Source organism: Oncorhynchus masou, chromosome 30 (assembly GCF_036934945.1).
Source record: "Oncorhynchus masou masou isolate Uvic2021 chromosome 30, UVic_Omas_1.1, whole genome shotgun sequence".
NCBI classification, from domain to species: domain Eukaryota; kingdom Metazoa; phylum Chordata; class Actinopteri; order Salmoniformes; family Salmonidae; genus Oncorhynchus; species Oncorhynchus masou.
In genome coordinates this window covers 9,090,686-9,117,360 of record NC_088241.1, presented here as the reverse complement: position 1 = coordinate 9,117,360, position 26,675 = coordinate 9,090,686, and the positions used below count along the sequence as shown (strand labels likewise).

Below are 26,675 nucleotides of genomic sequence, written 5' to 3'. Positions count from 1 at the left end.
GGCTGAGGAGTAAGTTTCACACACCCCCTAAATCCACAAATTAGACTTTCACGTAAATCATTCATTAACGCCAATGGGAGACTTACAGAAAAATTTGTTTTAAGGGTACGGATCTCAAGGCTGAGTAAGCTTATTTACTTCTCTACAATCATTGGTTAGCTTGTACGAACTTTGAGACCTGTCTTTACACCGAAGACCAATCGGTAATGAGTCAAGAATGCCTTGGGTTTTCTCCACATGATCAGTCAAAAGCACACTTCATTCCAAGAAGCTATGCTGATCATCATGGACGCACCCACTTTAACTTACTGTACACAAATTCAATCAAGCTGTTTCATCCATAAAATGGTGACAGTTTGCTTGCAGGGCTGTCTCTTTTTAAAATGTTTTTTTTTACTGATGTTGCATTTATTTGGGTCATTGTTCCTCACGATGTCCACACTCAAGGGAAATGCTGACCTCAGGGTTAGAGCAAAAAACAAATGTGGATAGCAGTTCTGCAGCACGATGGCCACCTACTGGTGACGTGATGCACTGTGCATTCTATGATTAGTGTGAAAAGTGCATTTGTTACTTGTGTTGACCACGACATCAGCATCTCCCATCTTACCTGCCTCGTGTTATTTGTCCAAAAGACACATTCGTCATTGAACCTCTTACAGATCCCCCCTTGTTCATGAATATGTCCAATTTGTGGCCTTGTCAAAACAGTTTCTAATGATAGATTGACTCGATTTGTTTCTTCTTAAATCACCCGTAAATAGCATATTGGTTTGCAGAACCATGCAGTCCAAACCATCTCAGGTCATACCACTGGCTATCAAGTTTCATTGGAGGTGCATATAGTATTACACAATTCCTATTGTTTATGCCATACTGGCCCTCAATTTGTATCTTCCGGGAGAGAGTCTAGTTTTACTGGCCAAACCCAATAGGCTTAGTTCTTAACTGGATTGATTTGACAGAAGAATGCTTTACATTAAGGGGTAGCTTAGTTGTTGGTTAAAGAGTGGTGTGTACAGGTCCTTGACAACCCATGATGTTCTCAACCCTTAATGTAGACTTTTTATCTTATCAATAGCACCATTCCAACCTATTGATTGGTTAAATATTGTGGCTTTGCAGTTGGTTTTGGAATAAACATACCCCAAAAAGACAGTGAGTAGCAGTAACTGGTCTATAGTAAGGCACTTGCTCATAGATGACATGAGTGGTTTCTCTTTTTTGTACAAATTCAACTATAGGTTTGAAATACTGTCCTTACCAGGACATGGCACGTCATTGTGGTATTTTACTTCACTGGTATCATGTAAAGTGGTGCAGTTGCTGGAGCACATAAAAAATAGCCACCATTTTGTCCTCCAGTCCTTGATTCTTGCAACTAAGATGGTGGCCACGAGGCAGAAGCAATCCAGGGCAGACCTAAAGCAGGCAGACTGCTGATGTTGTTCTGCTATGTAGACTGATTAACCTCAAGGGCTGCTCTGAAATTGAGGTGGGTTTCCACATTACACATTGGTTCATAACAACACAAGTGAGCAGAGCAACACAGGACATCAGAGTCGTCGCCTGCACTGCCTGCTTTTGAGAGAACGGAGTCATGGCCCTCCGCAGTAGCAGCGGTCGTCCTGCACGCATAGCGATCACACAGAAGCCTTGATGCACGCGGCAGGATGTGCGCAGAAGCTGTACTGCGCAGCCATAGAACGTGTAGGGCGGGTACTTACAAGGTTCTCTTTCCTTTTCATTGGTTCTAATAGCATAGAGTCATAAATGTTCCCGGGGTTCGGGCACATTGTGTGATTCGATAAAGAGAAAAACAAGAAAAAAAGACATTTCTGAAAAACGACAAAATGATCAATATGGTTGTTGTGTTAACGGAAATGTCTTGCTAGGTAGTTACCTAAAGCATCGTGGGACCGTGGACAACAACAGGAGTCTGGACGGCGGCACGCAAAACTGCATTGCCTGGTGAGTGCGGTTCTGAATTGAGTTCTAGGTTAGAACCATTGTAGTTTGTATGGTGGTAGCTAGTTAGCTAGCCTGCTAGGAGGCAGTAGATGACAATTGCCAAGCGAACATCAGCACATGTTAAGCATTACAAGGGATGCCAACATTTCGAGTTATTTTGTTTATTGAGTGGTTAGTTAAATGCATGCTTCTTCAGACATTCTCTGCTTTCTCACGACATGGCTGGGGCTTCACCCCTATCCACTGGGCACAGACCATACGTCAATTCAGCGTACATTCCACGTTGGTTGAACGTAATTTCATTGACAATGAAATTACGTGGGGAAAAAACGTTGATTTAACTAGTGTGTGCCCAGTGGCAGTGGGTACGGTCTAACGTTATTGTAGTTGCTAGAGATAGTACATTAGCAATTCAATACAAACCTACCAGGGGTATGGTATATTAATTACGACGGTTCTGTTGCTATACGTTTGAAACCGTTCATTCCAACTCAACATTTTCAACTTCAGTTGGTCCGTTTCGTTCCGTTTGGTTCTTTAACGGTAAACTGTTTCGGTTGCAAGACGTAATGAATACACCCCCGGGTGGCACATTGACGTTATCTGTAACTAGCCAGGTAATTAAATGCATGATATCATGCATAGTTAGCGTTAACCGGCACTCAATTCCTAATTCTGTGTATTGTTAAGCAGAGAATAGCTAAATCAATTTATTTAGATCTAGTTTCACGTTTCCTCAATGTTTGGGAGATAGGCATGGGTACATGTTGAACTGTGCAACCCATGCAGGTACGTGTGTGATGGAAATACTGCTACACGTGGGCTATTGTAGGAAATTCCATTTAATTTTGGCAGTAAACAACCTCATCTGATTCTAGACAAATTATATTGTATTTCTGCATGTGGAAAGCTGAAACATCGTTTTGTTGTCACCACACAGGGTAACTAGGGTAGGCCTAGTTACTAATATAAGTATGGCATTATGCCATATTTATTGGCATTATTGATGTAATGATGCTAATGTAAGGAAATCAAACACCCCTGCCATTATAAAATGGTGTTTTTGAGTATGCAGCTTAACTCAAATATTGAGGCTGCTTTTCTGCTGTTACCAGTGTTATACTAGTTGTCTACACCTTGATGTTATACTAAGTAAATTGTTTCCATAACTAGGACTGACCATGAGGACTTGTGAAGAGCAGAATTAACAACCTCTGCATGATCAAGACCTATGCTTTGTACAATGTTAACCATCAAATGTGTTCACGGCCATTTATGTAAATGACAGCTGAAAAGTACCAGTGGCCTAACCTTGGCTCCATGTCAGAGCAGATCTGTCGGAGCCATGGCCTAGTGAGACACGGCTGCCAACCTGCGTAGATGGAAACAAGTCTGAGGCTTTTGTGTAAAACACTGGGGTAAATCCTCATTGGAAATGCACTATCAGTGCTTGGGTGACACTGGCCATATACACTGAGTGTACAAAGATTAGGAACACCTTCCTTATATTGAGTTGCAGCCTTTTTGCCCTAAGAACAGCCTCAATTTGTTGGGGCAAGGACTCAAAAAGGTGTCAAGTGTTCCACTGGCATGCAGGCCCATGTTGACTCCTAGTTAGCTGGATGTCCTTTGGGTGGAATACCATAATTGATATACACTGGAGCGTGTTGAGCGTGAAAAACCTAGCTGTGATGCAGTTCTTGACCCACTCAAACCGGTGCGCCTGGCACCTACTACCATACCCTGTTCAAAGGTACTTAAATATTTTGTCTTGCCCGTTCAACCGGTGTATTTTCGTCTTATATGCAGTGGTGAATTTAGAATGTAAATCTTGGTGGGGTACACTTTTTTTCCCAATGCATGACAGCAAAGTCACTACAACACTAAACAATTCATTAATTGCACAGAAAGCTGTCCCAACACCTTACCACTGCTATACCTAGCTATTAGCGGAGCCTTGTCTATCAGCGATACAGTTCATTCAGCATTTAAAAAAAACATAGCTAATATGGCTGATTTGCTAAACCAGATGTGGTTTCTACTGACAACTGAGATGTCCCTTTATTTCATGGTTTGTACAACGAGCGGATAAGAGGCACTCCGTAATTGCAATTGAAGACATTTAATGAGCGAGCTAGAACAGATGTAGTCAACTATTTGTTATGCACTTTTGAAATGTACAGCGTCAGAATTCAGAACATGTGCTGTTCTTAGTGTTCTCCCTGTACACCAAGTCAGAATCGCAGGATAAATAGGGGGTATATAAGCAGACAATGAAATCGCTTAGAATATTTGATGATTACTTTTCTCTAAAACAGGCTATAGGCTACATGTGCACCACCAAGTCTGAACAGTAGGTGAAATTAAGAGGTGGTTAATATACCAAATTATTAGGGAGGCATATGGGCTACTAACAGCTCACTACACAACATACACTTAGTATTACTTTCTTAGCCACAGTATACATATCTCCCTGGCATATTACATAATTTAAGCAGCAGCATACAATACTTTTTTGGACTCAATTTGTTGCCCTGTACTCACTTGAACAGGAAGATGGCACAGTAGTCCTTCGCGGGCAAATTCTGTCATCAAAGTCTGGTGTTGTCTGGATTTATGGTGTTCCCAGTTGACTTGAAGCACAAGGTTGAATCATGACGTTAGTGATCTTCAGGTTGGAGCTCTAGAGCATTACTTCCGGCACCGACAGAGATGGCTGCCTCGCTTCGCGTTCCTAGGAAACTGCCGTATTTTGTTTATTTACGTGTTATTTCTTACATTGGTGCCCCAGGTAATCTTAGGTTTTATTACAGTCAGGAGGCACTACTGGATATAAGAGCAACGTCAACTCACCATCATTACAACCATGAATACGACTTTCCAGAAGCGGATCCTGTGTTTTGCCCACCACCCAGGACAATGGATCGGATCCCAGCCGGCGAACCAAAACAACGGCGCCGTAAAAGGGGCGGACAAAGCGGTCTTCTGGTCAGGCACATCGCTCACCGCTCCCGAGCATACTACTCGCCAATGACCAGTCTCTTGACATTAAGGTTGATGAAATCCAAGCAAGGGTAGCATTCCAGAGAGACATAAGACTAATGTTCTTTGCTTCACGGAAACATGGCTCACTCGAGACACGCTATCGGAGTCGGTACAGCCAGCTGGATTCTTCACGCATCGTGCCAGCAGAAACAAGATTCTTTCTGGTATGAAGAGGGGCGGGGGGGGGTATGCCTTATGATTAACGAGACGTGGTGTGATCATAACAACATACAGGAACTCAAGTGCTTCTGTTCACCTGACTTAGAATTCCTCACAATCAAATGTCGACTGCATTATCTACCAAGGGAATTCTCTTCGATTATAATCACAGCCGCATATATCCCCCCCCCCCCAAGCAGACACATCGACCGCCCTGAACGAACTTCATTTGACTCTATGTAACTGGAAACCACAAATCCTGAGGCTGCATTCATTGTAGCTCGGGATTTTAACAAGGTTAATCTGAAAACAAGACTCCCTAAATTCTACCGGCATATCGATTGTGCTTCCAGGGCTGGTAAAACCCTGGATCATTGTTATTCTAACTTCTGCAACGCTTATAAGGCCCTCCCCCGCCCTCCTTTTGGAAAAGCTGACCATGACTCCATTTTGTTGCTCCCAGCCTATAGACAGAGACTAAAACAGGCAGCTCCCACGCTCAGGTCTGTTCAACGCTGGTCCGACCAATCTGATTCCACGCTTCAAGATTGCTTCGATCACGTGGAGTGGGATAGGTTCCGCATTGCGTCAAACAACAACATTGACGAATACGCTGATTCAGTGAGCGAGTTAATTAGCAAGTGCATCGGCGATGTCGTACCCACAGCAACTATTAAAACCTTCCCAAACCAGAAACCGTGGATTGATGGCAGCATTCGTGCAAAACTGAAAGCGCGAGCCACTGCTTTTAACAAGGGCAAGGTGACTGGAAGCATGACCGAATACAAACAGTGTAGCTTTTCTCTCCGCAAGGTAATCAAACAAGCTAAGCATCAGTATAGAGACAGAGTAGAGTCATAATTCAACGGCTCAGACACGAGAGGTATGTGGCAGTCAATCACGGATTACAAAAAGTTGCGACGGGGCTGTTTTTCTTATTTGCTCGCTTTGATGATAATACAGTGCCACTGACACGGCCCGCTACCACAACCTGCGGGCTCTCCTTCACTGCAGGCAACGTGAATAAAACATTTAAATGTGTTAACCCTCTCAAGGCTGCAGGCCCAGACGGCATCCCCAGCCGCGTCCTCAGAGCATGCGCAGACCAGCTGGCTGGTGTGTTTACTGACATATTCAATCAATCCTTATCCCAGTCTGCTGTTCCCACATGCTTCAAGAATGGGCACCATTGTTCCTGTTCTCAAGAAAGCTAAGGCAACTGAGCTAAACGACTACCGCCCCGTAGCACTCACTTCCGTCATCATGAAGTGCTTTGCGAGACTAGTCAAGGACCATATCACCTTCACCCGACCTGACACCCTAGACCCACTCCAATTTGCTTACCACCCCAATAGGTCCACAGACAACTCAATCGCAACCACACTGCACACTGCCCTAACCCATCTGGACAAGAGGAATACCTATGTGAGAATACTGTTCAACGACTACAGCTCAGCATTTAACACCATATTACCCTCCAAACTCGTCATCGAGCTCGAGGAGGTGAGGGCCCTCGGAGTGTGGTGACAGGAAAATAACCTCACACTCAACGTCAACAAAACAAAAGACATGACCCCTATCCACATCGACGGGACAGTAGTGGAGAGGGTAGCAAGTTTTAAGTTCCTCTGCGTACACATCACTGACAAACTGAATTGGTCCACCCACGCAGACAGCGTGGTGAAGAAGGTGCTGCAGCGCCTCTTCAACCTCAGGAGGCTGATTAAGATTCGGCTTGTCACCAAAAGCACTCTCAAACTTCTACAGACGCACAATCGAGAGCATCCTGTCGGGCTGTATTACCGCCTGGTACGGCAACTGCTCCACCCACAACCGTAAGGCTCTCCAGAAGGTTGTGAGGTCTGCACAACGCATCACCGGGGGCAAACTACCTGCCCTCCAGGACACCTACAGCACCCGATGTCACAAGAAGGCCATAAAGATCATCAAGGACAACAACCACCCGAGCCACTGCCTGTTCACCGCGCTATCATCCAGAAGGTGAGGTCAGTACAGGTGCATCAAATCGGGGACCGAGAGACTGAAAAACAGCTTCTATCTCAAGGCTGTTACACAGGCATCACCAACATTGAGCAACTTTAATAATGGAAAAATGGATGTAAAAAATGTATCACTAGCCACTTTAAACAATGCTGCTTAATATAATGTTCACATACCCTACATTACTCATCTCCTATGTATATCTGATATGTATCTACTGCATCTTGCCTATGCCGTTCTGTACCATCACTCATTCATATATATTTATGTACATATTCTTTATCCCTTTATGCTTGTGTGTATAAGGTAGTTGTTGTGAAATTGTTAGGTTAGATTACTCGTTGGTTATTACTGCATTGTCGGAACTCGAAGCACAAGCATTTCGCTACACTCGCTACATTATTTTTTTTCTTCCCAGTTGTCTTGACCTCACTGAAGTCTGAGATTTCCCAGTTCTGCATTTTCTGTTGTTTTGAATGCAGCAGACGTCATCCTGGATCGACAGCATGGCCAATGTTGAATGTTTATCCCTTTAAGCTTGGAAAAGAGACCCTTCTAACGGGACTTGGACCATACACCCACTCCCCTGAATATCAGGCTTAGTGATTGCTTTGCAATGATTGCAGTTAGCCACTGATTCCTTCCAGACTACTCATTGTTGAATTAGTGATTTCCAACTTGTTGTATAAGATTTATGTCCATTGGCTGATCATCACTGATACGGCCATCTTTGCCATCGGTCCAAACAATTAGCCAAGCAAGGGAAGTTGGCAACGTAAGCCCCTCAGTTTTCCAATTTTCAATTCTGTTCACTCTGGGGCCTAAAACTAGAGGTCGACTGATTTTAATCGGAATGGCCGATTTTTAATTCGGGCCGATTTCATAACAATCAGAAATCGGTATTTTTGGACACCGATTTGGCCGATTTTGTTTTATTTTTGCAACTTTATTTAACTAGGCATGTCAGGCATGTCAGTTAAAACACATTCTTATTTTCAATGACGGCCTAGGAACGGTGGGTTAACTGCCTCGTTCAGGGGCAGAACGACAGATTTTTACCTTGTCAGCTCGGGGGATTCAATCTTGCAACCTTACAGTTAACTAGTCCAAGGCTCTAACCACTGGATTACATTGCACTCCACGAAGAGCCTGTCTGTTATGCAAATGCAGTAAGCCAAGGTAAGTTGCTAGCTCGCATTAAACTTATCTTATAAAAAACAATCAATCAATTAATCATAATTAATCACATAATCACTAGTTGATGATATTATTACTAGTTTATCTAACGAATCCTGTGTTGCATATAATCAATGCGGTGCGTATCGTTGCTCCAATGTGTACCTAACCATAAACATCATTGCCTTTCTTAAAACCAATACACAGAAGTATATATTTTTTAAACCTGCATATTTGGGCTAAAAGAAATCCAGGTTAGCAGGCAATATTAACCAGGTGAAATTGTGTCACTTCTCTTGCGGTCATTGCACGCAGAGTCAGTGTATATGCAACGGTTTGGGCTGCCTAATTTGCCAGAATGTTATGTAATTATGACATAACATTGAAGGTTGTGCAATGTAACAGGAATATTTAGACTTATGGATGCCACCCGTTAGATAAAATACGCAACGGTTCTGTATTTCACTGAAAGAATAAAAGTCTTGTTTTCGTGATGATAGTTTCCGGATTCGGTCATATTAATGACCTAAGGCTCCTATTTCTGTGTGTTATCATGTTATGATTTGATAGAGCAGTCTGACTGAGCGATGGAAGGCAGCAGCAGGCTCGTAAGCATTCATTCAAACAGCATTTTTGTGCGTTTGCCAGCAGCTGTTTTGGCTTGAAGTCATATCAACTTCCGAGATTAGGCTGGTGTAACCGATGTGAAATGGCTAGCTAGTTAGCCGGGTACGCGATAATAGCGTTTCAAACGTAACTCGCTCTGAGACTTGGAGTAGTTATTCCCCTTGCTCTGCATGGGTAACGCTGCTTCGAGGGTGGCTGTTGTCGATGTGTTCCTGGTTCGAGTCCAGGTAGGGGCAGGGAGAGGGACGGAAGCCATACTGTTACACTGGCAATACTTCACTGGCAATGTTTCATTATTTATTTGAGACTAAATTGATTTTATTGATGTATTATATTAAGTTAAAATAAGTGTTCATTCAGTATTGTTGTAATTGTCATTATTACAAATACATTTTAAAAAACGGCCGATTAATCGGTATTGGCTTTTTTAAAAGTCCTCCAATAATCGGTATCGGCGTTGAAAAATCATAATCGGTCGACCTCTACCTAAAACGCCCCATAATTAAATTTTGCGATGGTTGTACATCCACTAGAAATGTCAGCCAAAACGCATTCATTTTTACATACACTTGTAAGTAGATTAGAAGTTGTGCTACTGATGCGCATGACGTTACAAACACATCGTAAAAGTAAGGATGTTTTTGTTTGGTTAGCTTTCCCCGACATCACACTTATATATTTGTAATTTTCATTTACCTGATATCGTCAGATGGCTAAGCATTTAGATGTCAGAGGATGAGTTGTCATCTAGCAAAGATTTGAAATGCAGTCATAATTGACTGTTGTGCATATAAAGCACACACAACAGCTACCGTTTGTACCATCATGACTGAAACAACCGTGGGACGAAATGGTGACCCATTTCTGGGCATGGGTGGTCCATTGAAAATTAATTCATTCTTCCCTTGCCCTGCAAGTGTCAACTCATCATACGTCATGATATGTCATCAGAAGTGTTAACTTAATTTAAGGGCTGAGGGGAGAGGGTGTGTCTTTTACGTGTTTGAAATGCAGCCAATGCATGCCTCAATGTAGGGTTCAGTTGCAGCTCCGCCTGGTAGTCGCCCCTACGAAATTTGAGAGCAAATAGTTTGTTGCAGAAAGTTACATTTTAACAGGCTAGAGTATAGGTCTGGGGAAATACATCAGTTATCATCTCGTTTTGTTTTTTACTCTCCCTGCAAATCCTTATCTCTGCTACAGATTGAGTTGCTATGTTTTCTCATGGAGGCTTCACTGTTGAGAGGAACATTTTTGCATTTTGTGCATGGCATGAGCTGCATTTACTAATGTCTTGTCTGTGACGATGTGGACCAACCAGAGTTCCGATGCAACAATTGTTTGCTTGCGGAGGACTAGGGATAAGAAGTGGGTACTCTTAGCAAACAGATTAAGAACTTGCACAATATACTGTGGAAAGCACCCCCACATGCCTTCTCCTTCTCTACATCTCAGGCTGGATGTCGTTCTGATGTGTTGTGAATATCAACTCATTGACTGAATGGCTAATGCCTTCAAGGGGCCCCTCGCCAAAGAAGTCTCCCACTCTCTTGGAAAATGCAGCAGTACTGTCACTTCTGGTTGCTTTAGCGGATGATACTGTCAGCATTCCTTCTGCGTAGGCCAATTGGAGGGAAGCAGGCTGTGGGGCTTCTTGGGCGTTGGGAAGACCGACCCAAATCCAGTTGTTGAACATCTTTGCCCTCCTGGCTTCGGAGGTTCCAGTGCTATCGTCCCCTATCTGGATTCCTTCCCAGGGAGATTCTGCCTTTGGCTCAGATCACCGGGCCTCAATGGTGTCTGATGTACCGACTCCTCGGTCAGCCACAATGGATTTTATAATCGGCAGCTCAATGGTGAGAAACATCTCGGTTCCCGGGGAGGAAATCCTGGGGCTCGGGTACAGGACATTTTACATGGGTGCTTTGTGCCGTTTTACACCAGAACAAGGGGTCTGTCACTGTCGTAGTTTGTGGGATTTAATGGCATTAGGATGGCTAGAATGTCTGAAACTGGATTTTCCTAACTAATAGGAACTCTGAAAGACACGTACAAGCGTCCAATCTTTTCAGGCCCAGTGCCATCACTAAATCAGGGCATGGAAAGATTCAGTAGGTTGCTGGTACCACATGACTGGCTTATGACTCTGGAGTTACTTTTCTGCATTACTTTAACACCTTTCGGAAACAGAATATGCTCTATAGAGAGGATGGGGTCTATCCAAATGATCTTGGTGCCTGGACCCTGTCCTCACATTTCAAGGATACGCGCAGACCTTGACTAATCACTCCAAGTCCCACTCAGGTAATCCCTACCATAACAATACTGATTTACCATACTGCAGTCCCTCAAAAGGGAACCCTTATTGACTATTTTTAACCCAAGTCCTCGCTCGAGGCATAGATACAATCCTTCAGTTCAAGACAATCTTGTACCTATACCAATTCAAACCAATCCTATGGTATTTTAAAATAAGACGTAGCCAACTGATCAAAGCATGCTTGTATTAGAGACTCCATCTGACCTTTAAATCCTGCAGCTGTGGTTTTGAATTAGTTCATGTAAATACCAGAAGTTTGATTTAAAATATAGATTTAAAAAATAATAATAATCTGGCTACTCAATCTAATGTGGACATTCTGGTCATTTCTGAAACTTGGTTGAATCATTTTGTGCTGGTCTTTGTCTAGTTTTAACGTTTACAGATCGGACAGAATTGGTGGGGGTTAGGGTTGCACATTTTGGGGAATATTCAGAGGTGGACACTTTCCCGTGGGAATTAACAGGAATATATTATTAATACCATTTTAAATGTAGATATTTTTTGCGTTTGATTGTTTCCATATGCTATAGTAAATATGACAAACTGTTTACCTTATAAGTAGACATCATTGCAAATTGTAAATCCTTCCAATAGAATTGAACTTTATTAAATGAGGTTAAACAACTCCTTTTGTAACGATAAATGTTTTAAAAGGAAATGTATGGAAACACGTGAATTAACACTCCTCAGTTAGCAGGCTCGAACTAGCAGAAATTGTTAACAAGTTAAAAAAATATTTAAACACTTTGCTGTAGGCTACTATTTACTAGTTAACAAAAAATCATGTTTGTCATATAAAATATTCACCTCACCCAGTATTGTAATCAAAACCAGAAAGCATGTAGGCATTGAATCACAGTGTAGTAGTGTGGGCTCAATAGCGTCTCATTAGTGTGCAAGATCTTGAGAATCAGCTGTGCGTGTGACTAGTGATGCACCGATATGACATTTTTGGCTGATACCGATATCCAATATTTTCCTTGCCAAAACAAATAAATACCGAATTTAAATGTGAAAAAAAAAATCTTTTTTTGCGGCCTTTTAAGCATTCTGGGACAGTTAAATAGTTAACACACGCATGGACGCAGCGATCTAAGGCACTACATCTCCGCGCAAGAGGTGTCACTACAGTCCCTGGTTCGAATCCAGGCTATCGCACATCCGGCCCTGATTGGGAATCCCATAGGGGGGAGCACAATTGGCCCAGCGTCGTCCGGGGTGTCATAGTAAATAAGAATTTGTTCTTAACTGACCTGCTTAGTTAAAAAAAGGTCACGCACCCACACTGACCAAAAAGATATTTTGTTGGCATTTACGTATGTCCCCATTAACAGTAAAACATAATCAAAACCTATTTCTTTCACTTGCTCTGCTGTTTGGTTGTTCAGTCGTTTCATTCTCAGCCAGGATTGCTATAGAATGCCGTTTAGGTCTTTGCGTGTCAAAAAAACATACACGTCAAATAACACTATTTGACCAATCAGGACCTGAATATGACTTCACATCAAATACATTTTATAACATAGTTATTACACATTGATTACACTCACTCGTATTTCATATGTCACAACGATTTGTCGATACCCATGCTATGATGCTGGTAAAGATGTCTCGCGCACCTACAGTGCTGGTCATAAAATATAAGATCTAGCTTGCTCATGAATGCAAACAATGTAGTTCTTCCCAAAAAACATAGCTACTGACAGATTGTTGTTTTGCTATTGTTAGCTAGCTAACAATATAGCTAGCTAGGTGTCATCTAAAATAACCCTAATTTACAAGACAGTTCTTATTTGATTAATGGTTGTCGGACCCATCTGTGAAGCATGCCACAATAGTGCGACTCTTTGGTTAGCCTTAAATAAAAGTATGGCATAAGTCTACTTTTTGTATTAGTAGCTAGCTACCCTAGAAGTTGCGGTCAAAGAAATTTAAGCTTTATTACCAACACGGTATTGTAAACACATCGTTCGTGGCCGGTGTTTGATTGTTTGCAGACTTTTTTTGTGTACAGCTTTGATGGTGCTACTGTATCTTTTTGACACGCAAAGACCCAAACGGCGTTCCATAGTATGTATGTCGTGAAGCTAATAGCAGTGACGCTATTGATGTGTAACTCTGGTAGGGCAACATCTGAAAAATACCGCACTTGGTAGTGTGTACCGGTGCTCGACCAGTCAGCGAAAGCCAACATCACCCACGACAGAGAACGGTTGATTGTCAAGGGCAATGAAATCCATTATTTTGGCTTTAATTGATTCCGCCGTTGCGTTGTCTCGCTGAAATTTTCTTACTCTTTCAAATGACTGCTCGATCAAAAATTGTGGGAGGAATGCTGTGTTGCACGTGTAGAGCAAAATTTTACTTGGCGTCATTACGTCCTCTCCCTACGTTATATAGGTATGCACGGTAGCTTTGAAATCGGTTTTTAACATCGCTGTTAAACTAGACATCAGGCTGATACCGATGTTGACATTTTTAGCTAATATCGGCCAATTCTGATATGTTTACTGATATATCGTCCATCCCTACATGTGATGGGTGAGTGCACTGCACATGTGATGGAAGAATGCACTGTGCATGCAGAGGGTTGCAATTGGGGATAGTTTGACCAAAATATTCCACAAGACCTAGAAGATTCTCGTTCTTAATGTAGGCCATGGTCATTATAACCAGATGACACTAGGAGGAGTGTATCCTCCTCCCTCATGCTCTTAATGTATCTCAAATCACATTTTATTTGTCACATGCACCGAATACAAGGTGTAGAACTTACTGTGAAATGCTTACTTACAAGACCTTAATGAACAATGCAGATCAAGAAATAAGAGTTAAAAAATATTTAGTCAATATTTTATCAAAAAGTAACTCAAGAAAATTGAATGACAATGACATGGCTATATACAGGGGGTACCGGTACTAAGTCAATGTGCGGCAGTACGAGGTAATTTGTAAAGTGTCTATGCATAGATAATAAACAGGGAGTAGCAGCAGTGTAAAAACGATGGGAGGGTTCAATGTAAATTGTCTGGGTGGCCATTTTTATTAATTGTTCAGCAATCTTTTGGCTTGGGGGTAGAAGCTGTTAAGGAGCCTTTTGGTCCTAGATTTGATGCTCTGGTACTGCTTGACGTGCGGTAGCAGAGAGAACTGTCTATGACTTGGTTGACTGGAGTCTTTGACATTCTTTTTGGTTCCTTCCTCTGACACTGCCTAGTATATGGGTCCTGGATGTCAGGAAGCTTGGCCCCAGTGAAGTACTAGGCTGTACGCACTACCTTCTGTAGCGCCTTATGGTCAGATGCCGAGCAGCTGCCATACCAGGCGGTGATGCTCTCGATGGTGCAGTTGTATAACTTTTTGAGGATCTGGGGACCCATGCCAATTCTTTTGAGTCACGGTCTCTGAATATATCTAGCAGTGTGGTTTTACACTCGCTGCAGGAAGGATAAAGGCATTTGTCTGTCCACTCCTCTTTGAAAGCTCGATTTTTCTGCATAATCTTTTTTGACTTTTGCGCACTCCATTCTATAATTTCTCCTCTCGCTTTTGCTTCTCTCGTTGTCTTGCTCTCTGAAGTCAGTCTCCTAACATGCATTGTAAACATTTGCTTTGGTTGAGTTTTGTGACGTGATTTAAATAACGCACGTGCTTGGACAACACAGAGTAGTATGGGGCGCTGTCTGGGACCTTCCCAGCTGGGCTGAGCCAGCACAGTATGTGCACATTGAAAAAAGGTTTTGCTTCATCAGTATTTCATTTAACAATTATTTATGAGATGTGTCGAGGTCCAGGTAGAACCTTCACTTGGTCCAACCAAGGTCCGGCATTTGTGCACCTCTGCTATAGGCTGTCTCATCATTATCGGTGATCAGGCCTACCACTGGTGTCGTCAGCAAAACTTAATGATGGTATTGGAGTCGTGCTTGGCCACGCAGTTGTGGGTGAACAGGGAGTACAGTAGAGTACAAAGCATGCACCACAGGGGCCCCAGTGTTGAGGATCTGCGTGGTGGATGTGTTGTTGCCTACCCTTACCACCTGGGGCGGCCCATCAGGAATCCAGAATCCAGGTACAGAGGGAGTTGTTTAGTCCTTAGCTTATTGATGAGCTTTGTGGGCACTATGGTGTTGAACACTAAGTTGAAGTCAATGAATGGCATTCTCACATAGGTGTTCCTTTTTTTCAGGTGGGAAAGGGCAGTGTGGAGTGCGATTGAGATTGCGTTGTCTGTGGATTTGCTGGATCTGAATTGCTCTATTAAGTATGGTAACTGAGCAACTAATTTGGGGCTGTTTTTGTATTTAATTAAAAAAACATTGTACTTTTACCCCTTTTTCTCTCCAATTTCATGACATCAAATTGGTAGTTAGTCTTGTTCCATCGCTGCAACTTCCCTACGGACTCGGGAGAGGTGAAGGTCGAGAGCCATGCGTCCTCCGAAACACGACCCTGTTAAGCCGCACTGCTTCTTGACACTGCTCGCTGAACCTGGAAGCCAGCCACACCAATGTGTCGGACGAAACACCGCCCAACTGGCGACCGAGAGTCAGTTTGCAGGCGCCTGGCCCGCCACGAGTCGCTAGAGAGCGATGGGACAAGGAAGTCCCAGCCAAACCCTCCCCTAACCTGGACGACGCTGGGCTAATTGGGTGCTGCCTCATGGTTCTCCCAGTCATGGCCGGCTGAAACACAGCCTGGGATCGAACCCGGGTCTGCAGTGATGCCTCAAGCACTGCGATGCCTTAGACCGCTGCGCCACTCGGGAGGCCTATGGCGGAATTAAAAAAAAAAGTTTTATATTACTTGGAGGATGCCAGTGACAATTGCTCTGCGCTAAACCTGACTCGGCTTATTTTGAGAAGTACTCAAGATAAATATGTTGCTAATGGGGTTTTCCCACTGGATTTTAGTGACCATTGTCCTGTTATCATTGTCAGATGTGAAAATGCATACATATAAGCCTCATCATTACTAAGAGGCAGATTTGTGGACTGAAGTCACATGACTTGGGCTCGTTTGAGTTGACACTCGACTTGATAGAAAATTACTTGACTTGGAGAATCGACTTTGAATTGAGACTGGCGAATTGAAATTATCTGGCCAGGATTTGTAATGTTTTGTCACTCATTTTGTGGCAGTCTTTGTGGATTACTCTACAAGTAGCCGGAGTATCGCCTTTGCAAAAACAAGTGCAACAGATTGGCTAGTGAAACGCACACTCTGATTGGACCGGCAAACTGTCAACTTATGTCGGGTGAGCTAGCGAAAATATTTTTTATTTGCTGTACAGCTATAGGATCGGGTGTAGCGTAAACGTCAAATTGTGGGGAGGGGGGATTACCATAAATATTAGAAGTCGATCGATTATGATTTTAATGCCGATAGCGATTATTGGAGGACCAAAAAAAGCCGATGCCGATTATATTTATTTATTTATTTGTAATAATGACAATTACAACAATACTGAATGATTTAACTTAATATAATACATAAATAAAATCAATTTAGCCTCAACTAAATAATGAAACAACATGTTACATTTGGTTTAAATAATGCAAAATCAAAGTGTAGAAAGGTGATTTTGCAATATGTGCCATGTATGAAAGCTGGTGGTTCCTTTTAGCATGAGTCTTCAATATTCCCAGGTAAGAAGTTTTAGGTTGTTGTTATTATAGGACTTTTTCTCTCTATACCATTTGTATACCTTTGACTATTAGCTATACTGTTACACTGGCAATACTATAGTGCCTATAAGAACATCTAATAGTCAAACAAGGTACATCTTTCGGGATATTTTGTCAGGACAAGATGCTAGAATATGCATATAATTGACAGCTTTGGCTAGAAAACACTCTAAAGTTTCCAAAACTGTAAAGATATTGTCTGTGAGTACAACAGAACTGATGTTGCAGGCGAAAGCCTGAGAAAAAAACAATCCGGATGTGCCCCATATTTTGAAAGCGCTGCGTGCCAATGAGTCCTCATTGAGCTGTGAATGTGCTATGAACCAGCTTACGCATTCTACGTATTCCCCAAGATGTCTCCAGCATTGTGATGTAGTTTTACGCATTTATGCCGAAGAATACCCGTAGGGGTATTCACATGACCACTTGCGCAATGTAAGTCACAGCCTTTGGTTTTCTTGCTCCACATGTTTGGCAATGGACAGAATGTTTTTTAGTTGACTGTTTTGTACATATTTTTATGTTTGTCTGTGCAATATGTATTATGCTGTATTTTATTTGGATGACATCTTTCTGTATTTTATGAAATTGTATATGCAGGGCTCCCTTGTAAAAGCCACACTGGTCTTAACGGTGACCACCTGATTTAAATAAAGTAATAGAAATTGTGAAGAGAAATAATTGGCAAGTTTCAACTCTAAGCAGGAAGTCACACTGTATGATGATGGCTAAATTTAAGATTGGCTTTGCTTACTGGGACATTAGTTAGTGTAATTAGCCGTATGCAATCCACCTGTTGCTCTTGCTGCGGGCGATTCCCTGATCCACCTCTATGCAGACGACACCATTCTGTATACTTCTGGCCCGTCCTTGGACACTGCTATCTAACCTCCAAACGAGCTTCAATGCCATACAACATTCCTTCCGTGGCCTCCAACTGCTCTTAAATGCTAGTAAAACCAAATGCATGCTTTTCAACCGTTCGCTGCCTGCACGCCTGACTAGCATGACCACCCTGGATGGTTCCGACCTAGAATATGTGGACATCTATAAGTACCTAGGTGTCTGGCTAGACTGTAACTCTCCTTCCAGACTCATATCAAACATCTCCAATCCAAAATCAAATCTAGAATCGGTTTTCTATTTCGCAACAAAGCCTCCTTCACTCACGCCGCCAAACTTACCCTAGTAAAACTGACTATCCTACCGATCCTCAACTTCGGCGATGTCATAAATGGCTTCCAATACTCTACTCAGCAAACTGGATGCAGTTTATCACTGTGCCATCTGCTTTGTTACTAAAGCACCTTATGCCACCCACCACTGCGACCTGTATGCTCTAGTCGGCTGGCCCTCGCTACATATTCGTCGCCAGGCCCACTGGCTCCAGGTCATCTACAAGTCCATGCTAGGTAAAGCTCCGCCTTATCTCAGTTCACTGGTCACGACGGCAACACCCACCCGTAGCACGCGCTCCAGCAGGTGTATCTCACTGATCATCCCTAAAGCCAACACCTCATTGGGCCGCCTTTCCTTCCAGTTCTCTGCAGCCTGTGACTGGAACAAATTGCAAAAATCTCTGAACTTATCTCCCTCATCAACTTCAAACATCTGCTATCTGAGCAGCTAACCGATCGCTGCTGATGTACATAGTCTATCGGTAAATAGCCCACCCAATTTACCTACCTCATCCCCATACTGTTTTTATTTATTTACTTTTCTGCTCTTTTGCACACCAGTATCTCTACCTGCACATGTTCATCTGATCATTTATCACTCCAGTGTTAATCTGCTAAATTGTAATTATTCACTCCTATGGCCTATTTATTGCCTACCTCATGCCTTTTGCACACAATGTATACAGATTATTTTTTTCTACTATGTTATTGACTTGTTTATTGCTTACTCCATGTGTAGCTCTGTGTTGTTGTCTGCTCACATTGCTATGCTTTATCTTGGCCAGGTCGCAGTTGCAAATGAGAACTTGTTCTCAACTAGCCTACCTGGTTAAATAAAGGTGCAAAAAAATAAAAAGTGATAAAACATCTGAGGATCTGCAGTAAAACGCACGATTTACTGTATGAGGGTGACCGTAGTTAAATTAGGACAGTTGTGAAACATAACTAACGGCTCTACTTAACCCTCCTCCAGTGGTAATCAACCATAGCCTTAGTGTGGGTTTTGTCTTTGAGTTGTGTAAATACATTATCTACGTTTAATTCTTACCTGATGGGAGTTTAGTTACAAAATGTAAAATGTCATTGTGTCTCAGGGCAGGGTTTCCCAAACCCAACATCGAGTAGGCCTACTTTCAAACATTTCGCTAAGGCTATTTTATCTACCTACCACTTTGATCAATTCCAGTAGCTCAACTAATCATCAAGCCCTTGATTTGTTGAATCTGGTCAGCTAGTACTGGAATAGACCAGATAAGGGGAATAGCTGGGAGAGGTTTAGGAAACACTACCTCTGTCATATTACGGAGTCTACCCAAGAAGAAGACTATGACCCTGTCCAGAAACAACCTTCTACCTAACCCCTAGGTCTGAGAGCAGCCTAGCTTATCAAAGGGAAACATAAATTGCACCCATCCGTAACCTTCAGAAGTGCCTAAGCTCTAGGGGTATAGGGTTGTGCCCCCATTGAATTGGTGGAGGCATGGGCTAGTATACCAGTAATTTCCTTTTCAAATCAGTGAAGGGAAGTGAACAACTGCACGCACACATTGGGAGAAAGGGGAGAGAAATGGTGCATTTGGAAAGTATTCAGAACCTTTACTCAGTAATTTGTGGAAGCACCTTTGGCAGTGATTACAGCCTCTAGCCTTCTTGGGTATGATGCTACAGGCTTGACACACCTGTATTTGTGGAGTTTCTCCCATTTTTCTCTGAAGATCCTCTCAAGCTCTGGCAGGTTGGATGGGGAGCATTGCTGCACAGCAATTTTCAGGTCTTTCCAGAGATGTTTGATTAGGTTCAAGTCCGGGCTCTGGTTGGACAACTCAAGGACATTCAGAGACTTGTCCCGAAGCCTCTCTTGTGTTGTTTTGGCTGTGTGCTTAGGGTCATTGTCCTGTTCTAAAAACCTGTTTTTGTCCTGTTAGACTGGGGCGAAGGTTCACCTTTCGAGGTCCGAACCCATCTGGAGCAGGTTTTCATCAAGGATCTCTATGTACTTTGCTCTGTTCATTTGATCCTTAATCCTGACTAATCTCCCAGTCCCTGCTTCTGAAAAACATCATCACATTCAGGCCAAACAGTTCAATCTTGGTTTCATCAGACCAGATAATCTTGTTTCTCATGGTCTGAGTCATTCAGGTGCCTTTTGGCAAACTAAGTGGGCTGTCATGTGCCTTTTACTGAGGAGTGGCTTCCCTCTGACAACTCTACCTGATTGGTGGAGTGCTGCAGAGATAGTTGTCCTTCAGGAAGGTTCTCCCATCTCCGCAGAGGAACTCTGAACTCTGAAGCTCTGGCAGAGTGACCATCGGGTTCTTGGTCACCTCCCTGACCAAGGCCCTTCTCCCCTGATTGCTCAGTTTGGCCGGGCAACCAGCTCTCGGAAGACTCTTGGTGGTTCCAAACTTGTTCCATTTTCACTGTAAACTTGTTCCTTACAGTGAAATGGTTACTTACAAGCCCTTAACGCTTATTTCTATTAAAACTGCATGGTTAGTTAAGTAAAAAATGGATCAATAAAAGTATCAAATAATTAGAGCAGCAGTAAAATAACATTAGCGAGGCTATATACAGGGGTACCAGTGCGGGGGGCACTGGTTTGTCAAGGTAAATGAGTTAATATGTACATGTAGGTTGAGTTAAAGTGATTATGCATATTTAATAAATAAGAGTAGCAGTAGCTTAAGCGAGGGCAGGGGGGGCAATGCAAATAGTCTGGGTAGCCATTTGATTAGCTGTTCAGGAGTCTTATGGCTTGGGGTAGAAGCTGTTAAGAAGCCCTTTGGACCTAGACTTGATTCCCTGGTACCGCCTGCCGTGCGGTAGCAGAGAGAACAGTCTATGACTAGGGTGGCTGATGTCTTTGACAATGTTTAGGGCCTTCCTCTCACACCGCCTGGTATAGAGGTCCTGGATGGCAGGAAGCTTGGCCCAGGTGATGTCCTGGGCCGTCTGCACTACCCTCTTGTGCCTTGCGGTCAGAGGCCAAGCAGTTGCCATACCAGGCAGTAATGCAACCAGTCAGGATTATCTCAATAGTGCAGCTGTAGAACCTTTTGAGGATCTGAGGACCCATGCCAAGTCTTTTCAGTCTCCTGAGAAGGAAGAGGTTTTGTCATGCCCTCTTCACGACTGTCTTGGTGTGATTGGACCATGATAGTTTGTTGATGTGGACACCAAGGAACTTGAAACTATCAACCTGCTCCACTACAGCCCTGTTAATGAGCATGGGGGTGAGCTCGGTTTTCCTTTTCCTGTAGTCCACATGCATCTCTTTTGTCTTGATCACATTGAGGGAGAGGTTGTTGTCCTGGCATCACACGGCCAGGTCTCTGACCTTCCTAAAAGCTGTCTCGTCGGTGATCAAGCCGACCACTGTTGTGTCATCTGCAAACATGAGTGTTGGAGTTGTGCATGGCCATGCAGTCATGGGTGAACAGGAAGTAGAGGAGGGGACTGAGCACACAACTCTGAGGGGCCCCCGTGTTAAGGATCTGCATGGAGGATGTGTTGTTACCTACTCTTACCACCTGGGGGCGGCCCGTCAGGATCCAGTTGCAGAGGGAGGTGTTTAGTCCCAGTGTCCTTAGCTTAGTGATGAGCTTTGAGGGCACAATGGTGTTGAACGCTGCTGTTCATTGACTTACAGCTCAGGTGGGAAAGGGCTGTGAGGAGTGCAATAGAGATTGCATCATCTGTTGGGGCGGTATGCAAATTGGAGTGGGTCTAGGGTTTCTGGGATAATGGTGTAAAAATCACATTTATTTATAAAGCCCTTCTTACTTACATCAGCTGATATCTCAAAGTGCTGTACAGAAACCCAGCCTAAAACCCCAAACAGCAAGCAATGCAGGTGTAGAAGCATGGTGGCTAGGAAAAACTCCCTAGAAAGGCCAGAAACCTAGAGAGGAACTAGGCTATAACAGAACATGGCCAAGATGATCAAATGTACATAGATGACCAGCAGGGTCAAAAAATAATGATCAGAGTAGTTGTCGAGGGTGCAACAGGTCGGCACCTTAGGAGTAAATGTCAGTTGGCTTTTCATAGCCGATCATTCAGAGTATCTCTACCGCTCCTGCTGTCTCTAGAGAGTTGAAAACAGCAGGTCTGGTACAGGTTCGGTGAACAGGTCAGGGTTCCATAGCTGCAGGCAGAACAGTTAACTGAAGCAGCAGCACTGCCAGGTGGACTGGGGACAGCAAGGAGTCATCAGGCCAGGTAGTCCTGGGGCATGGTCCTTGGGCTCAGGTCCTCAGAGAGAGAGAGAGAGAGAATTAGAGATCATACTTCTTTTCACACAGGACACCGGATAAGACAGGAGAAATAATCCAGATATAACAGACTGACCCTAGCCCCCCGACACAAACTACTGCAGCATAAATACTGACAGGAGACAGGAGGGGTCGGGAGACACTGGCCCCGTACAACGATTCCCCCGGACAGGGCCAAACAGGCAGGATATAACCCCACCAACTTTGCCAAAGCACAGCCCCCACACCACTAGAGGGATATCGTCAACCACCAACTAACCATCCTGAGACAAGGCCGAGTATAGCCCACAAAGATCTCCGCCACGGCACAACCCAAGGGGGGCGTCAACCCAGACAGAAAGATGAGTGACTCAACCCACTCAAGTGACGCACCCCTCCTAGGGACGGCATGGAAGAGCACCAGTAAGCCAGTGACTCAGCCCCTGTAATAGGGTTAGGGGCAGAGAATCCCAGTGGAGAGCGTGGAATCGGCCAGGCAGAGACACCAAGGGCGGTTCATTGCTCCAGTGCTTTTCCTTTCAACTTCACACTCCTGGGCCAGACGACACTCAATCATAGGACCTACTGAAGAGATGAGTCTTCAATAAAGACTTAAAGGTTGAGGCCGAGTCTGCGTCTCTCACATGGGTAGGCAGACCATTCCATAGAAATGGAGCTCTTTTGGAGAAAGCCCTACCTCCCAGCTGTTTGCTTAGAAATTCTAGGGACAGTTAGGAGGCCTGGGTCTTGTGACCGTAGCGTACATGAGGGTAGGGGGATATAGAGGGATATACACTGCTCAAAAAAATAAAGGGAACACTTAAACAACACAATGTAACTCCAAGTCAATCACACTTCTGTGAAATCAAACTGTCCACTTAGGAAGCAACACTGATTGACAATAAATTTCACATGCTGTTGTGCAAATGGAATAGACAACAGGTGGAAATTATAGGCATTTAGCAAGACACCCCCAATAAAGGAGTGGTTCTGCAGGTGGGGACCACAGACCACTTCTCAGTTCCTATGCTTCCTGGCTGATGTTTTGGTCACTTTTGAATGCTGGCGGTGCTTTCACTCTAGTGGTAGCATGAGACGGAGTCTACAACCCACACAAGTGGCTCAGGTAGTGCAGCTCATCCAGGATGGCACATCAATGCGAACTGTGGCAAGAAGGTTTGCTGTGTCTTGTCAGCGTAGTGTCCAGAGCATGGAGGTGCTACCAGGAGACAGGCCAGTACACCAGGAGACGTGGAGGAGGCCGCAGGCCAGTACACCAGGAGACGTGGAGGAGGCCGTAGAAGCAAGACCGCTACCTCCGCCTTTGTGCAAGGAGGAGCAGGAAGAGCACTGCCAGAGCCCTGCAAAATGACTTCCCAGCAGGCCAGAAATGTGCATGTGTCTGCTCAAATGGTCAGATACAGACTCCATGAGGGTGGTATGAGTGCCCGACGTCCACATGTGGGGGTTGTGCTTACAGCCCAACACCGTGCAGGACGTTTGGCATTTGCCAGAGAACACCAAGATTGGCAAATTCGACAGTGGCGCCCTGTGCTCTTCACAGATGAAAGCAGGTGCACACTGAGCACATGTGACAGACGTGACAGAGTCTGGAGACGCCGTGGAGAACGTTCTGCTGCCTGCAACATCCTCCAGCATGACCGGTTTGGCGGTGTGGGTGGCATTTCTTTGGGGGGGCCGCACAGCCCTCCATGTGCTCGCCAGAGGTAGCCTGACTGCCATTAGGTACCGAGATGAGATCCTCAGACCCCTTGTGAGACCATATGCTGGTGCGGTTGGCCCTGGGTTCCTCCTAATGCAAGACAATGCTAGACCTCATGTAGCTGGAGTGTGTTAGCAGTTCCTGCAAGAGGAAGGCATTGATGTTATGGACTGGCCTGCCCGTTCCCCAGACCTGAATCCAATTGAGCACATCTGGGACATCGTGTCTTGCTCCATCCACCAACGCCACGTTGCACCACAGACAGTCCAGGAGTTGGCAGATGCTTTAGTCCAGGTCTGGGAGGAGATCCCTCAGGAGACCATCCGCCACCTCATCAGGAGCATGCCCAGGCGTTGTAGGGAGGTTATACAGGCACGTGGAAGCCACACACACTACTGAGCCTCATTTTTACTTGTTTTAAGGACATTACATCAAAGTTGGATCAGCCTGTAGTGTGGTTTTCCACTATAATTTTGAGCGTGCCTCCAAATCCAGACCTCCATGGGTTGATACATTTGATTTCCATTGATAATTTTAGTGTAATTTTGTTGTCAGCACATTCAACTATGTAAAGAAAAAAGTATTTAATAAGAATATTTCATTCATTCAGATCTAGGATGTGTTATTTTAATGTTCCCTTTTTTTGAGCTGTGTATATGGCATGACCAAATAGGAAAGATGGGTAGGAGCATGCCCATGTAATGCTTTGTAGGTTAGCAGTAAAATCTTGAAATCAGCCCTTGCCTTAACAGGAAGCCAGTTTAGAGAGGCTAGCACTGGAATAATATGATCACATTTTTTGGTTCTAGTCAAGATTCTAGCAGCCGTGTTTTGCACCAACTTGTGTTTATTTAGTGCTTAATCCGGGTAGCCGGAAAGTTGAGCATTGCATTAGTCTAACCTAGAAGTGACGATCTGCATTTTTGGACAAAGTTTCTGATTTTTGCAATGTTACGTAGATGGAAAAAAGCTGTTCTTTCGTCAAAAGAGTTTAGGGTCCAGGGTAGCGCCGAGGTCCTTCAGTTTTATTTGAGACGACTGTACAACATGACTGTACAACCATCAAGATTAATTGGTGTTGATATGAGCCATGACCAGCCTGTCAAGGCACTTCACGTCTACAGATGTGAGTGCTACGGGTCGGTAGTTTAGGCAGATTAACTTCGTGTTCATGGGCACAGGGACTATGGTGGTCTGCTTCGAACATGTTGGTATTAGACTGTCAGCGACAGGTTGAAAATGTCAATGAAGACATTGGCCAGTTGGTCTGCGAATGCTCCAAGTACACTTCCTGGTAATCCATCTGGCCCTGCAGCTTGGTGAATGTTGACCAGTTTTAAAGGTCTTACTCACACAGTTGTCCGGAACAGCTCATGCTCTCATGCATGTTTCAGTGTTACTTTCCTCGAAGCGAGCATTTGGGTAATTTATCTCGTCTGGTAAACTTGTGTCACTGGGCAGCTCGCGGCTGTGTTTCCATTTGTAGTCTGTAATAGTTTGTGTGGAGTAAAGGTGGTCTACAGTTTTCTTTTTCCTCTGGTTGCACATGGGAGAAATTAGGTAAAACAGATTTGAGTTTGCCTGCATTAAATGTTCCTCGATGAGTGTTTTTCCTGTTTGCTTATGGTGGTGTACAGCTCATTTAGTGCGGTCCTAGTCCCAACATCGGTTTGTTGTGAGAATGGACAGCTACAAAGAATATAGATGGAAAAACTCTTGGTAAATTGTGTGGTCTACAGCTCATCATAAGATACTCTACTTTGCGCGATCAAAACCTTGAGACTTCCTTAGAATTTGTCTACCAGCTGTTTACAAATCCACACAGACCCCTTGTCTTTCCAGAGGCAGGTGTTCTATTCTGTTGAAAAAGCGTAAAACCCGGCAGCTGTATGTTATTCATGTCGTCGTTCAGCTCCTTGTCGGTGAAAGGTTTTTTTAATGTCCCGTTGGTAGGATATACATGATCGTAGTTTGTCTATTTTATTATCCAATGATTGTATGTTGGCTAATAGGAATGGAGGTAAATGCAGATTACCCAGTCGCCATCGGATCATTACAAGGCACCCAGACCTGCTTCCCCGATATATCTTTCTCCTGTGAATGACAGGGATAAGGGCCTTGCCGGGTGTCTGAAGTAAATCCTTCACGTCCAACTCGTTAGCCCCTGTAGGGTATATGGGACGCCCACCTGGCCAACTTCCAGTGAGATTGCAGAGCGCCAAATTCAAATGCAGAAATACTCATTATAAAAATTCAGAAAAGATACAACTATTTTACATTAACTTCTTTTGAATCCAACCACGGTGTCAGATTTAAAAAATGCCCGACGTCCACATACCGGCGAAAGCATACCTTACAATTATTTGAGAACATAGCCCAGAAGACAACCATTACAAACAGTAACCAGCCAAGTAGAAGAGTTACACAAGTCAGAAATAGAGAATTCAAAATCAAATCAAATCAAATCAAATTTATTTATATAGCCCTTCGTACATCAGCTGATATCTCAAAGTGCTGTACAGAAACCCAGCC

The 26,675-nt window shown here is 43.8% G+C and overlaps 1 protein-coding gene across 1 annotated transcript in view; it reads left to right on the top strand.

Annotated features, from left to right (window-relative positions):
- The first annotated feature begins 520 nt into the window (after window positions 1-520).
- Window positions 521-26,675, top strand: part of LOC135523024 (serine/threonine-protein phosphatase 4 regulatory subunit 2-like) — a 33,257-nt gene continuing 7,102 nt past the window's right edge. The window contains exon 1 of the mRNA XM_064949751.1: window positions 521-1,971. The gene's annotated coding sequence lies outside the window, so the exon portion shown is untranslated. The remainder of the gene's footprint in view (window positions 1,972-26,675) is intronic.